We start from the raw sequence: 13,852 nt of genomic DNA on the forward strand, positions 1-13,852 counted from the left end.
GTTATGAAGAATTTTGAAAAGAGTAAATTTCATTCTTGCCTCTCGGATTCCTTTATCCATGTTCATGACAACATCTGTCCAGTACTCATTGGAATGAGCTACATTAAGTAACCCTTGCCATTTGGCGTGGAGTTGTGCTAGTAATGGTGATGAGTGTAGTTTGTGCACTATGAGATTATAAAATCCAGAGATCGTGCCATTAAATTTCCCCCCCCCCATTTTTATGTATTTTAAGACTGGGGAATCCTCAGGTATCCACAGAAATGGTCCTAGTCTACTAAGTAGAGCTTGTTTCAGTTGTACGTATTTACCTTCTTGAGAGCTATGGAGTTAAAATTCTATCTGAAGCTTTTGTAAAGGTTTTAACCTCGCCTTCTAAAGTGAATAAATGATTCAACATTACAATACCTGCTCTCTCCCATATATCCCAGGATATGGTCTGTTTCCCTATTCTAATATCAGCGTTATGCCATATGGGAGCCTTATTAGTGGAGAAGTGTGGCTCAATGGTTAGAGCGGCAGACCCTGAAGCAGAGATCTGGCTCAAGACCAGGGTTCAAGTCCCGCTTCGGCAGGTCTTGGGCTCAATTCCCCTTGCCCAGATAATTCTCGCCTCGGTGCCTAATCTAATTCATGGGTCCCACTCTGCAACTCTGGGCAATAGCTTGCTTAATCTCCATAACGGCCCCAACAGCGCTTGGATGCCTGGCTTCACCCTGGGGGTGCTCAGGAGTGGGCGCCTCACAGGGAAAAGCAGGAGGGGTTCCATAGCGGTATGAGTACAGCGCCTTGAGACCCTAACGGGTGAGTAGTGCGCTATACAAGTGCTAATTTACATTTTATTATGTAGTCTTGGATTACTCTTAAAGAGTTTGTGGGCGTGTATCCAAATCTTAAGCATAGATTGAATAATAGAATAATAGGGTTGGAAGTTTGTAAGGCATGTGATTTATGAGTATAAAACATTTGTAAACCTGAAGATGCCGATACAGATTACCTTTTAATAAGAACCCATAGTTGGGGGTCGAGGGGTCATCCTGTCTTGGTCAAAGATAACCCAGTTGAGATAAATGGAGGGCTGTATAGTAATGCTCACATGCCATTCAGGGGTATGCCAATTTCATCATGTTGAAAATGGAAGCACAAGTACTTTAACACTAGTTATCAGAGGTAAAGTGCACAGAGTCCTACAGCCAGCAAAGAAAGCCAAGCCAAAAAATTGGGGTGGTACCACGCAAAAATGGTAAAGAAGATGTATTAGAGTTGATCGGCAACAAGATGTTTAAAAAAAAAAAAAAGAAGAATAGCCATGTCTGGTGTCAGTCAGCGATGCTTAGCTGATCCCATATGTGCTTTACGCTTCTTCTACTCATAAGGTAAAGTCAAGGCTGTGCAGCCTTAGTATTTATATGTCTCTAATCTGCCACCAAATATGCCCTGTCCCTTTATCTCTCTCTCTGTCTCATCCCCACTTTCCCCCTTCTCAGTTTTTCTATCTTTCTCTTCCTCCTTTTTCACCTCTTTGAGTTGTTATTTCTGATTCTCTGTGTCAGTCTGTTGAAGAAGAATACGTGTCAGTCCCTAAAAATGAGTGTGGCAGGCCCCACCTGCAACCACCAGCTCAAATTAAGCACGGCTATCCACTCTGGAAACAGATTGAGGAGGTGAGGTTTACAAATGCATGTGATCCTTCAAGGGCTGACAAAGGGTTTTGAGTGGGAACCAATCTTAGACTCTGCCAAAATTCTCATGCATTTCTTGTTCATCCCCCAACAGGTACTTGGTGAACCCAAAGAGTGCTGGGCACTCCTAAACCCAGAGTCCTGATCATCAAACAGGTTTCTAAGAAAACAGTGCTGCTTGGAAGAGGACTTCTCCTTCCATCTATCTGAGGCTGTAGGCTGGGTCTCAAGGGAGCCATAAGAGAGGAGTAACTCTGCTCCAGCCGTGGAGTTTGGTCAATGGGGCCATAAGTCCCTGGGGTTAAAGAATTGGATGATTGCTCCTGGCAGCTTACAATGTAGGGCCCTCTGAAGGTATGGGCACAGTATATTTTTCTTGCATCCAGTAAAGTTTGTGGGTTGTATTTCCCCTTCCCTGAAACAGGTCATAAAATTCCGTGGGGCTGAGAGGTACACAGCTGCTATATGGATACACAAGGCTCACACATTTTAAAGACCGATTGGTATGTCTTTAAGTGCAAGTGCTGTAATGAACAGACCTGAAGTGTCTCAGACTTTACAGCAGTCCTCCATGAACCAATGCCATAATGCTGTTTAGCCCTGAAAGGATACCAGTCTGTGACCTAAAAAGCAAAGAGATCTTTGCAGCAAGAGCCAAGCCCACTAAACTCTACCATCTGTCCATGTATCGACTTGCCCAGGGTTTAGCATATTTCTAAAGACTTGCCCACCTTTAGTGTGTTTCTACTGAGCTGCCCAGCTTTAGTGTGTTTCTACTGACTTGCCCAGCCTTAGTGTGTTTCTATTGACTTGCCCAGCTTTAGAGAGTTTCTGTAGGGCAGCTTATTAACTTTTGCTCCAAAAACCATTGTGATCAAACCTGAATGGGTGTGGAGGATTACCAAAGCACTTAACTTCCTAAGTGCCCAGCCAGAGGTGGTGTGCAAATGTGAAAATGTTCACACTGGGATGATAGGACTTTGAGCAGTTGTGCTTCATCCTGTCTGGTCATTACAGTATGCACGTGTGAGTTACTGGTGCATTATTGATGTGGCTGAAATCTGATAAACTGAGTGAAGAACATCTAAATGGACTGTATTAAGCTTCAGATGAGTATTTGTGAGTGAGATAGGCAGCCGGAAAGTTTTAAGGAGATTCATATATAAGTGTCAGGCCAGTTCACCAGGACCTTTGTGACTCAAGGGCCGTTTAGGCACTCCGTGTGACAAGTACCGCCACTGTTCTTGGAGACACAGAAACCAAGTGCTGCTGAAGGCTCACTGCATGACCTGTTGTTTAGGCTTTAACTATAATGGGGAAGAAAGGTTATTAGTCGAGACCTGGACAGTGCTGACAGAGAGAAACCCTTGTTCTGTCCAAACATATCACTCCTTGTTTTCAAGTTGATCTTTATCAATTTTCAGTACAGCGGAAGCTAGAGAGATATGCAATACAGACGGGCAGAATTACAAATGTCTTGTGATGGAACTGAATCACAAAAATGATGCAAACCTGTGCAAAATGTTTTTTTTTTCCCCATTTACTTCTTTTGTGCTGGAATGTTGTCTGAAAATAACACAAAGCAGCGCAAATCACTGCTTTGTGTTACTCTGTGTGAAGCGGCTGTTCCACAGGTGGTGCATGGGTGTTCCTGTGCAACCACCCATGGTTTTTGCTGCAAAACTATCTACTTACAGTAGGAGACAGGGTTTTGTGCCAAAAAAATAACACTACTTTGAAGCATGTGTTAAGAAGAAGAAATGTCTTTATTGATCCTGGCGTTTCTCACTTTGTATGTGTGCTGCACTGTACACCACACAACGTGGGAAATGTTTTAAAGTCAGTCTAAACATATCTTTCCAGAACAAAACCTATGCTAGACTCATGCAGAACCCCTTCCACTGTGGTGCAAAGGTGTCTGCCTGGCACTCGACAGCCTGACTGTGCTCCAGCACTAGGAAGAGAGGGTCATGTGTCTGTGGATATGGCTCTGTCCTGCTCTCTCCCTCATGTAACGTAGCAACTTTGAGTGCTGCGGTGTGTAAGAGTTTTGTACATTTGGTCCTTAAAATCTACATTTTCATCCCAGCCCTCATTTGCATTATCATATACATCCAAACATACATCACACATTATAACAGAATGTCCACTAAATGTTACATTAAATAAAAAAAATAAAAAATCACTTTATTTACATTTAATAACAAATGTATGATAACAGTAAGTTAAGACATGGCACAAGAACATTACTCTGCACTGCTGTCATATCCCTGAGACTGTTGAAGAACTTGGAGTAATGTGTTTTCACTAGGTGAATACAGTAGCAGAATTAAACAGCACTTGACCTGAGCGCAGCATCTGACCCTTTTGAATACACAGTTCAGCACTGTCTTCAGGTCTGTGTCGCGCACACGGATTTTCACAGCCCCCTGCTATCTTGAGGCTGTCACAGTTTGGGAAGATTTAGAGCCAGATTTATGCTGGCCTTGCGCCACTTTAGCGTCATTTTTTTTTTACACTAATGTGCGTTGGAAGGGGAAAAATGCTGCGCCATATTTACAAAGTGGCGCAGTGCTTGCATTGTGCCACTTTGTAACCCCTTACGCCACATTATGCCTGCGCCAGGCATAATGTATGCAAGGGGGGCATTCTCGTGCTATGGAGTCTTAAAAATGGCACAAAGGAATTTTTGAAATTCTTTTGCACCATTTTCATAGTCATTTTTTTAAACTCGCGAAGTGCAGGCATTAAAAAAAGGTTCCCATTGGTTACAACGAGCCTCTGGGTGCTTTGCAGGATGTGTCATAGGTGGTCAAACCGCCTGGGCCGGGGACCACGGAAGCACCGCCAACAGGCTGGCGGTGCTTCCAGGGCCATTCTGACCGCGGCGGTAAAGCCGCGGTCAGAAAATGGGATCCGGCGGTTTCCCGCCGGATTTCACGTGGCCCAGGGAATCCTCCATGGCGGCGCTGCTTGCAGCGCCGCCATGGGGATTCCGACCCCCTTCCCGCCAGCCTGTTCCTGGTGGTAAAACCCGCCAGGAACAGGATGGCGGGAACGGGTGTCGTGGGGCCCCTGGGGGCCCCTGCACTACCCATGCCACTGGCATGGGCAGTGCAGGGGCCCCCTAACAGGGCCCCACCATGATTTTCACTGTCTGCTTAGCAGAAAGTGAAAATCGCGACGGGTGCTACTGCATCCGTCGCACCCCTGCAACTCTGCCGGCTCCATTCGGAGACGGCTTCCTCGTTGCAGGGTCTTTCCCGCTGGGCCGGCGGGCGCTCCTTTGGCGGGCGCCCGCCGGCCCAGTGGGAAAGCCAGAATGGGCGTCCTTCGGCGGTGACCGCATGGCGGGCGGTGACCGCCACCCGCCGCGGTCAGAATGACCGCCATAATGTTTTAAGCTAATCCTGCAAAGTGCCGGACTAGCATCAAAATTATGATGCTAGTCACCCTACCTACCATCATGGTGCACCATATTTTAAATACTGCGCTATCATGGTGGCATTAGGGTGGCGCTAAAGGACATAAGAATAGTGGCACTGCACTAGGTGTAGCGCCACTTTTCCTAAATCTGCCCTTTAATTCCATAATCAAGGGGCGTGGGCTATAGTGCACCCGTGACTTCCCCACAAGCGAGTAAGTTTCCCGTCAGAAGTGTTGCAGCTCAGCTGCGGGGTCAGTACCTCTGTCTGCGGATATTAACATCACTGATGAAAGGCTCCAGGTGATGGAGGAGTCCAGCCACACATACGAGGTCCCAGCGTGACACAGAAAGCAATGTGAACATGTAAATCATGATTTTAAACTTGCTATACACACACTATAAGATAGACTGCTACAACAAATGCACAAACGCTTAAGATAAAAAAAAATGCTTCCAAAAAATAGATTTTTAACATAATACACAATACTGTTCATAGGGCAATTTTTTTCCAACTATGCTTTAAAAGCACAAACTTCACAACCCAGCTGGTAAGTTCCTTGCGCTGCCACTTAAAAAGAACAAATAGGAGTCATTAGGAAGCTTCAAGTGATTACATCAATTAAAGGCAATACTGGCTTAGACTTCGTCCCCCACCCTCAATCCCCTCCCTCTGTGATCTCCCGTAGGCCCTACCCAAGTCCACTCCCAAGAGCCGTTGCCCAAGCTCCCCATTTCTTCTCCCATTTCCTAAGACAGCCCCTGCCTCTATATATCACCTCCTCCGCCCTCTGGCACCAGTCCAAGTCATGCTGCCAAACTGATACTAGTGGGATGGCTGTGTCCCCCACAATGCATTTGCGAAATTGCGCTTAGCCACTCCTGAAGCCAGTTTACCTGATTTTGGTGTATCTGGGCCAGGAGTGGTCTCCTGATATTTCAAGGATTTGCCACTTAGGGTCTAAAGGTACGGCCAGTGTTATGATTCAGGACACTTCACTGATTATACTAGTCCAGTAGTGCCGTATCCGGGGGCAGTCCCAGAGCGCGTGTATGAATGTGCCGTCTTCTTGATTGTTTTATATTGCTGCTTTAAATACTCAAAGTAAACATGAAACATAGTACACGTATTGCAACTTTTGTTTTATTAGTCTCACCAGCACAGTGCCTACTGTGAGACCCTCGGACGCCTTGAGACCCTCACGGGTGAGTAGCTGCGCTTTACAAAAACGGATTGATTGATAGATAGATTCACCCGTTACTAAAAGGCAGTTTTAGGGAGGTAACTAGTCACAAATTACTACAGATAAGTGTGTGCTATATATTCTCTTAATGTCACTAACAAAAGTGCTGTAAGATGAGGGATCTTTTGTTGCGGCTTAGCCATATGCTGACCCTTGGGTGCAGATCCACTTGCATTTGCTGTAGCATTCTATACTCTTAACTCTGTCATGACTCAGGTAGGCACATTCCGAGTAGTCAGTCACCATAAACCTACAATAGAAAGAAAACAACTTCAGATTTCCATTTTTTGCAAGTTTTCATTGGGTGCAGATTCAGTGCTGCTAGAAGGCTTGGACACCAATACATATTTGAGATACAATATAATACGGAAAAAACAACATACAAGAGCAAGGAATGGGAGCTAGGCCGGACAGACACTGGTCAGTAATGGAGGAGACTGGATGTACTGCTGGTTAATATAAGTGACACATGATCTTCCAGGGAACCAGGTCTCAGCCTAGTTAGACTCCAGCCTCTCTTATGTAACACTGCGCAGCAGTGGGCAAGAACTGCACGGCAACTTAATGGAGCAAGTGTTGGCAAAGCCAATAGGTCTTGCCTACGCAAACTACTGACTGATAATGATTTCTAGCCAGGTTGTATGGCAGAGCGGTTGCCATGCACAATGGCTAAAACTAATTTTTAAAAGTGATATGACATGGCGAGCACTGGTAGGGAAGCAAGCTGGCAACGGAGGGCGAGAGGGAGAAGCTGGGGGAGCCAGCAGTCAATGGATGGTGGGCAGAACTGGGGCAGCATGCTCACATAGGAGAGTGGGGCACGAGGGGATGTGGCAGCAAGCTGATAATGGGAGGTGGGGGTAGGAGCTGAGGAAGCAAACTTACAATGGCAGGCAGGTGAGGATGGGGAAGCAAACGGACAACGAGGGGAGACAGGAGGAGCTGGGAAAGCAAGGTGACAATGGAGGGTACGTGGGAGGGACTAGGGCAGCACACAGACAACTGAGGATGGACGGGACAGAAGGGGAAGCAAATTAACGAGGGCATTGTGGGGAACCAAGAATAACAACTGAGAGAGGGCAAGAGAGAGAAACTTGGACGGGATATTAAAAAAATTATTTTAACCCACGCAACTTTTGAACCCTGCAAACTGACAAGTAAATGAAACAATCACTGGCAAAGGCAATAGGGCTCTCCTATAGAAGGGCTTTTGGCTTTGGCAAAGTGGATTTGCCAAGTTGTACACCAGTGTGGCTGCTATTCAGCAAGGCTAAACGTTAGTGGTGTGGAGTGTCACAGTGGAGTGGGGAAGTAGAGTGTAGTAGACTGGATTTGTTGGAGTGGAGTGTTGTAAAGTGGAGTGGGGGAGTAGGGTTCAGAGGCAAAGTGTGTCAAAGTGCAGTGTCAGAGTGGAGTGGCATAGAGTGGGATAGAATAGAGTGGAGTGGATTGAGGTAGTCTGGTGGATTGGACTGGAGTAAATTGGGTGGACAGGAGTGGGTTGGATTGAGGCAAGTGGGGTGGATTGAAGTGGATGGATTGGAGTGGATTGAAATGGGGTAAAGTACATTAAATTGGGATTGATTGGTGTGGGGTAGATTAGATTGGTTTGGGCTGTGGTGGACTGGAATACAGTAGGGTGGTTTGAAGTGGGGTGAATTGGAGTGGGGGGGTGAAATGAGTGGGGTGGAATGAACTGGGTTGGAATGTATTGGGACAAAGTAGAGTGGATTGGAGTAGAGTGGGGTGAATTGGACTGCAGTGGAGTGGGGTCATTTGAGTGGGGTGGACTGAATGGGGTAGATTAGACTGTAGTGCGGTGGAATAAAATGGGGTGGGGTGGAGTGAGGTGGAATGGAGTAGGGTGAATTGGAGTGGAGTAGATTTATTGCAGTGGAGTGGATTGGAGTGAGGTGGATTATTTTGGATTGTAGTGGGGCCAAATATTTCAGACTGGAGTGGGGCCGATTATTTCAGACTGGAGTCGGGCCGATTATTTCAGACTGGAGTCGGGCCGATTATTTCAGACTGGAGTCGGGCCGATTATTTCAGACTGGAGTGGGGCCGATTATTTCAGACTGGAGTGGGGCCGATTATTTCAGACTGGAGTGGGGCCGATTATTTCAGACTGGAGTGGGGCCGATTATTTCAGACTGGAGTGGGGCCGATTATTTCAGACTGGAGTGAGGCAGATTATTTCAGACTGGAGTGAGGCAGATTATTTCAGACTGGAGTGAGGCAGATTATTTCAGACTGGAGTGAGGCAGATTATTTTAGATTGGAATGGGACAGAATGTTTTGGATTGGAGTGTGGCAGATCATTTTAGATTGGAGTGGGGCAGAGTGGAGTGAGGTGGGTTGGGAGGATTGGAGTGTGGTAGATTGTAGTGAATGGATTGGTGTGGGGTGGACTGGTGTATTGGAATGGCCTGCATGATTGTATGTTAAAGCATCATTTCAGAAATTACACCCAAGAAAAAAACAATGTTGCTTTTCAGTAGCACAATCCTCATCTTTTGAGAACCGCATTACAAGCAAAAAAAGTAAAGAAAACAAGAGTGCAAAGTAGGAAAAGAAGACAAAAAAAAAGAAAGTTACCCATAGAAAATAAATCTCTACAATTGTGTTTGTACTGCTGGACACGTTCCCTTCTGCTTACAGGGCACCAAAAGTCAAAAGAACAAAATAGTACCTCAATCACGTCGGAAGCAGTGCATGAGCACTGATTAAGTTGAATCAATCAGTGCTTGGTCCCTGTTCCACACAGAGGAATAGAAATTATGTTAGGCTTGCCTTGAAGAATTACAAGGCTGTAAAGAACAGTTCCACGCAAGCCAACAACAGGTGAGCTCCAAGCCTTTTTCTGTAAACAAGAGTGTCTCGCAAGCGCATGCTCTACCCTAAAAACGAGTGCCAGATTTCACATCCTGTAAGGTGGACAATAACATGCACCATTTGCATTCACAACTTTTACATTAAAATAGAAATGTCTGTTTTGGGTCAGTCTTAGATTTGATTTTCCTAGTGGATTGGCACCTCTGCTAGAGTTTTCTTTGGGTGAATTTTAGCATAAATATAAGTGTTTGAAACGTTGTAATTACATTATAAAATATGACGCAACTGATGTACTGAAAGTTCTGCACTTAAAACAAGTTTTAACATTTCTTTAGAGTTGTGATTTAGAATGTGTTTTAGTTAGGCCACATTCTGCAGGTTCATTCAAAATGAATTCTGTACTAGGAATTCTCTATAAATCTCAAATGATACATAAACTGCTCCTTTCTCCATTACCCCTCCCATCAGGGAAAACATTTATTTCGCTACGTGATCTTTTCAATGGTGTACTGTTTATTTTGCAGACTACAGAGCGTCGAACGCTGTAATGTTACAATTACTGTTGGTTCCTCAAGCAACTGTTATGAATAAAGCCTGGTTCTAGATGTTTTCTATTACAAACAAAATATAGCTTAAGCAAGGGTATTTCTGTAGAGCTTCATAGCTTCATGTTTGAAACATTGTGTTTAGGCAACTGTTCTGATGTCCCACTGTGTGTTGTCGTCTCTGGGTGAATATGACGTACTAGTTGCTGGCAGCAGCAGGAAGAAAGGGACAAGTGCTAATAAAACTTATAATTATGCTGAATCCTCTGATTTGTTCAATATTGGCTCATACCACTGTAAGTTGTTATTTCTGCTTATTAACTATGCAAAAATATGCATAAAAAAACCCTCGTTTTGGGCGTGAGCCAGTGACTTCCCACAAGATCCTCCAGAAACTGTGTCTGTTGGTTCAGAGATTTTCCTTTCTTCCAGAGTCTATCCTTTCGCTTAGGATGCTGCTAGATACCTTCAAAGTGTGAGCAGTTTTATAAAAAAGCTTCTAAATTCTCTATTCAGGCTTAACGTTTAATAATGTGTTACTGATTTGGCTGTATTATTGGGTTATTCTGTGATGCATTGTGTTAACAACAACTAATTACTTTGTACCACCTATTTTAACCCCTTCTGTGCCGAGGACGTAATGGTCTCGTCCCGCAGCACAGCGTTGTTCTGCTGAGGACGTAATCATTACATCCTGGCACTGGCCCACGGGGAGCGCTAGCGTTCCCCCAGTGGGCCTCCCACCCCCTCCCCTGGGCAGGGATGGAAGGGGTATCGCTTCCCTTTCCACCACGCCCCCGCTCCCACTGAAGCCCCCCGTGACGTCTGATGACGTCTTCCAGCATGATTGGAAGAGAAATGCTTGCATTTCTCTTTCGATCAGGGGGTGGGGGAAGATCAGGGAGGCATCAAAGGAAAGGAAAGGCTAAAGCGATTGTGCTGCCGAAATGCCCACTAGACACCAGGGAGCTTTTATTTTTATATAAACAATGAAAGGGAGCGACCCCCTGGGCAAGGGTTGCTCTCCTGAGGGCCAAATTTGTTTTAGGTAATTTCTGCCCCCTTTGGGGGCAGATCGGCCTATTTTTAATAGGCCGATCTGCCCCTAAGGGGGGCAGAAACCACTAGACACCAGGGATTTGTTTTTTCACACCAATTTCACGCAATGGGAGTGACCCCTTAGGCAAGGGTTGCTCCCCTCAGAGCAATTTTATTTGTGGTCATTTTTGCCCCCCTTGGGGGCAGATTGGCCTATTTCTATTAGGCCCGGGGCAGAAACCACTTAGGCATCAGGGATTGGTGTGTGAGTGTTTTGTTTGTGGGCAGCCCCTTGGGCAAGGGCCACTCCCCATGGGGGCACATTACTGTTGGCCATTTCTTCCCCCCTTGGTGGCAGATAAGCCTATTTTTGTAAGGCCTATCTGTCCCCAAGAGGTGTAGAAAGCCCTACCCTCACCCCCACGTAAATGGGAACAAATTTGTTCTGCCCACCAGTGGGCAGATGGAGCAACTACCCCCTGATCCAATAGCTGGTTTTGGGGGGGGGGGGGGGGGAAGGGGAGGGGAGGAAGCATACAGATGCCAGAGAACTAAAAAATAAAAATAAACAAAATAGTGGGGTGGTGGCTACCAACCAGTATGGGCATGGTTATGCCCCACCCCAACTGAAGGGGGTTAACAGTCTTTCTGCTCTCCCCCTGCACACTGAAAGATCTTATTCCAATGGCAAGCAAGAGGGCATTTCATTATTTTGGGTTTTGGTTTTACATTTGGGCCATGAGAGCTTGGCTAACTCTCAAAATCGTCCCACTTGGAATGGTGAGGGCTGCATTTTTTGGACATTGGGACACTGCCATCTAGAAAAATCTTCGAGACCTAGACACATTTGGAAACTAAACATCTGGGTGAGTCCAGAGTGGTGTGCTTCACATGCACCCTGCACCATTTTCTTACCCATAATGCCTTGCAAACCTCCAACTTTGCTTGAAATCACACATTTTCCCAACATTTTTGTGATGGAACCTTCTGGAATCTGCAGGAATCCACAAAATTCCTACCACCCAGCATTGTTGCATCTATACCGACAAATATTCTGCCCCACTTGTCAGCCTAAAAACGTTTTTTTACAAACTGCCCTTTTGGACCCACTTTGACTCCCCCACCCCAATTTTAACGTGTTTTTGGCTCTTACCTGTCACAGGCCCTTGGCCCACATACACAAGTGAGGTATAATTTTTATCGGGAGACTGAGGGGAACATTGAGTGGTGGGAAATTTGTGCCAGTGCGGTTATCCCACACAGAAGTGTGGGGAAAATGTGATTTTTTAAAAGCTATTTTTGAGGTTTGCTGAGGATTGTGGGTAAGAAAACACTGGGGGATCCACGCAAGTCACACCTCACTGACTCCCTCTGGAGTCTCGTTTTCAGAAATGTCTGGGTCTGGTAGGTTTCCCTAGATGGCTGCTGAGTCCAGGACCAAAAACGCAGGTGTCCCCCGCAAAAACAGGTAGTTCTGTAATTGATCATTTTGATGTGTCCACGTGGTGTTTTGGGGCATTTCCTGTCAAGGGCACTAGGCCTACCCACAAAAGCGAGGTACCATTTTTAATCAGGCAATGTGGGGAATGCAGGGTAGAAGGAAGTTTGTGGCTCCTCTCAGATTCCAGAACTTTGCAGCACCAAAATATGAGGAAAATATGTTTTTTTCCCTCCAAATGTTGAGGTTTGCTAAGGATTCTGGGTAATACAACCTAGTGAGAGCACCACAAGTTACCTCATCCTGAGTTCCCCTAAGTGTCTAGTTTTCAGAAATGTCCAGGTTTGCTAGGTTTTAGTCGGTGCCACATGAGCTAGAGGCCAAAATCCACAGGTAGGAACTTTGCAAAAAACACCTCTGTTTTCTGTGTAAAAATGTGATGTGTTCACGTTGTGTTTTGGGGCTTTTCCTGTCACGGGCACAAGGCCTACCCACACAAGTGAGGTATCATTTTTATCGGGAGACTTGGGGAACGCTGGGTGGATGCAAATTTGTGGCTCCTCTCAGATTCCAGAAATTTCTGTCACCGAAACGTGAGGAAAAAGTGTATTTTTACCCAAATTTGAGGTTTGCAAAGGATTCTGGGTAACAGAACCTGGTCAGAGTCCCACAAGTCACGCCATCTTGGATTCCCCTAGGTCTCTAGTTTTAAAAAATGCACAGGTTTGCTAGGTTTCCGTAGGTGTCGGCTGAGCTACAGGCCAAAATCCACAGCTAGGCACTTTACAAAGAACAGGTCAGTTTTCTTTGGGAAAATGTGATGTGTCCTCTTGTGTTTTGGGGCATTTCCTGTTGCGGGCAATAGGCCTACCCACACAAGTCCGGTACCATTTTTATCGGGAGACTTGTGGGAATGCTGGGACGAAGGAAGTTTGTTTCTCCTATTAGATTCCAGAACTTTGCAGGACCGAAATGTATTGGAAAAGTTTTTTTGGGCCACATTTTGAGGCGTGCAAAGGATCCTGGGTAACAGAACCTGGTGAAAGCCCCACAAGTCACCCCATCCTGGATTCCCCTAGGTGTCTAATTTTTAGAAATGCACAGCTATGGTAGATTTCCCTAGGTGCCGGCTGAGCTAGAGGCCAAAATCCCCAGGTAGACACTTTCCCAAAAAAACACATCAGATTTCAATGTAAAAACGTGATGTGTTCACGTTGTGTTTCCTGTCGGGGACACTAGGCCTACCCACACAATTGAGGTACCATTTTTATCAGGAGACTTAGGGGGAACACAGAATAGAAGAACAAGTGTTATTGCCTCTTGCCTTTCTCTACATTTTGCCCTTCTAAACGTAAGACAGTGTGTAAAAAAGACATCTATTTGAGAAATGCCCTGTAATTCACATGCTAGTATGGGGACTTCAATATTCAGAGATGTGCAAATAACCACCGCTTCTCAACACCTCATCTTGGGCCATTGTGGAAATACAAAGGTTTCCTTGATTTCTATTTTTCATTCTTTATATTTTAACAAATGAACTGCTGTATACCCGGTAGACAATGAAAAACCATTGCAAGGTGCAGCTCATTTATTGGCTCTGGGTACCTAGGGTTCTTGATGAACTAGAGGAGTCTAGTAGGCGTAAC

The sequence above is a fragment of the Pleurodeles waltl genome, chromosome 7 (genome assembly GCF_031143425.1).
Source record: "Pleurodeles waltl isolate 20211129_DDA chromosome 7, aPleWal1.hap1.20221129, whole genome shotgun sequence".
NCBI classification, from domain to species: Eukaryota; Metazoa; Chordata; class Amphibia; order Caudata; family Salamandridae; genus Pleurodeles; species Pleurodeles waltl.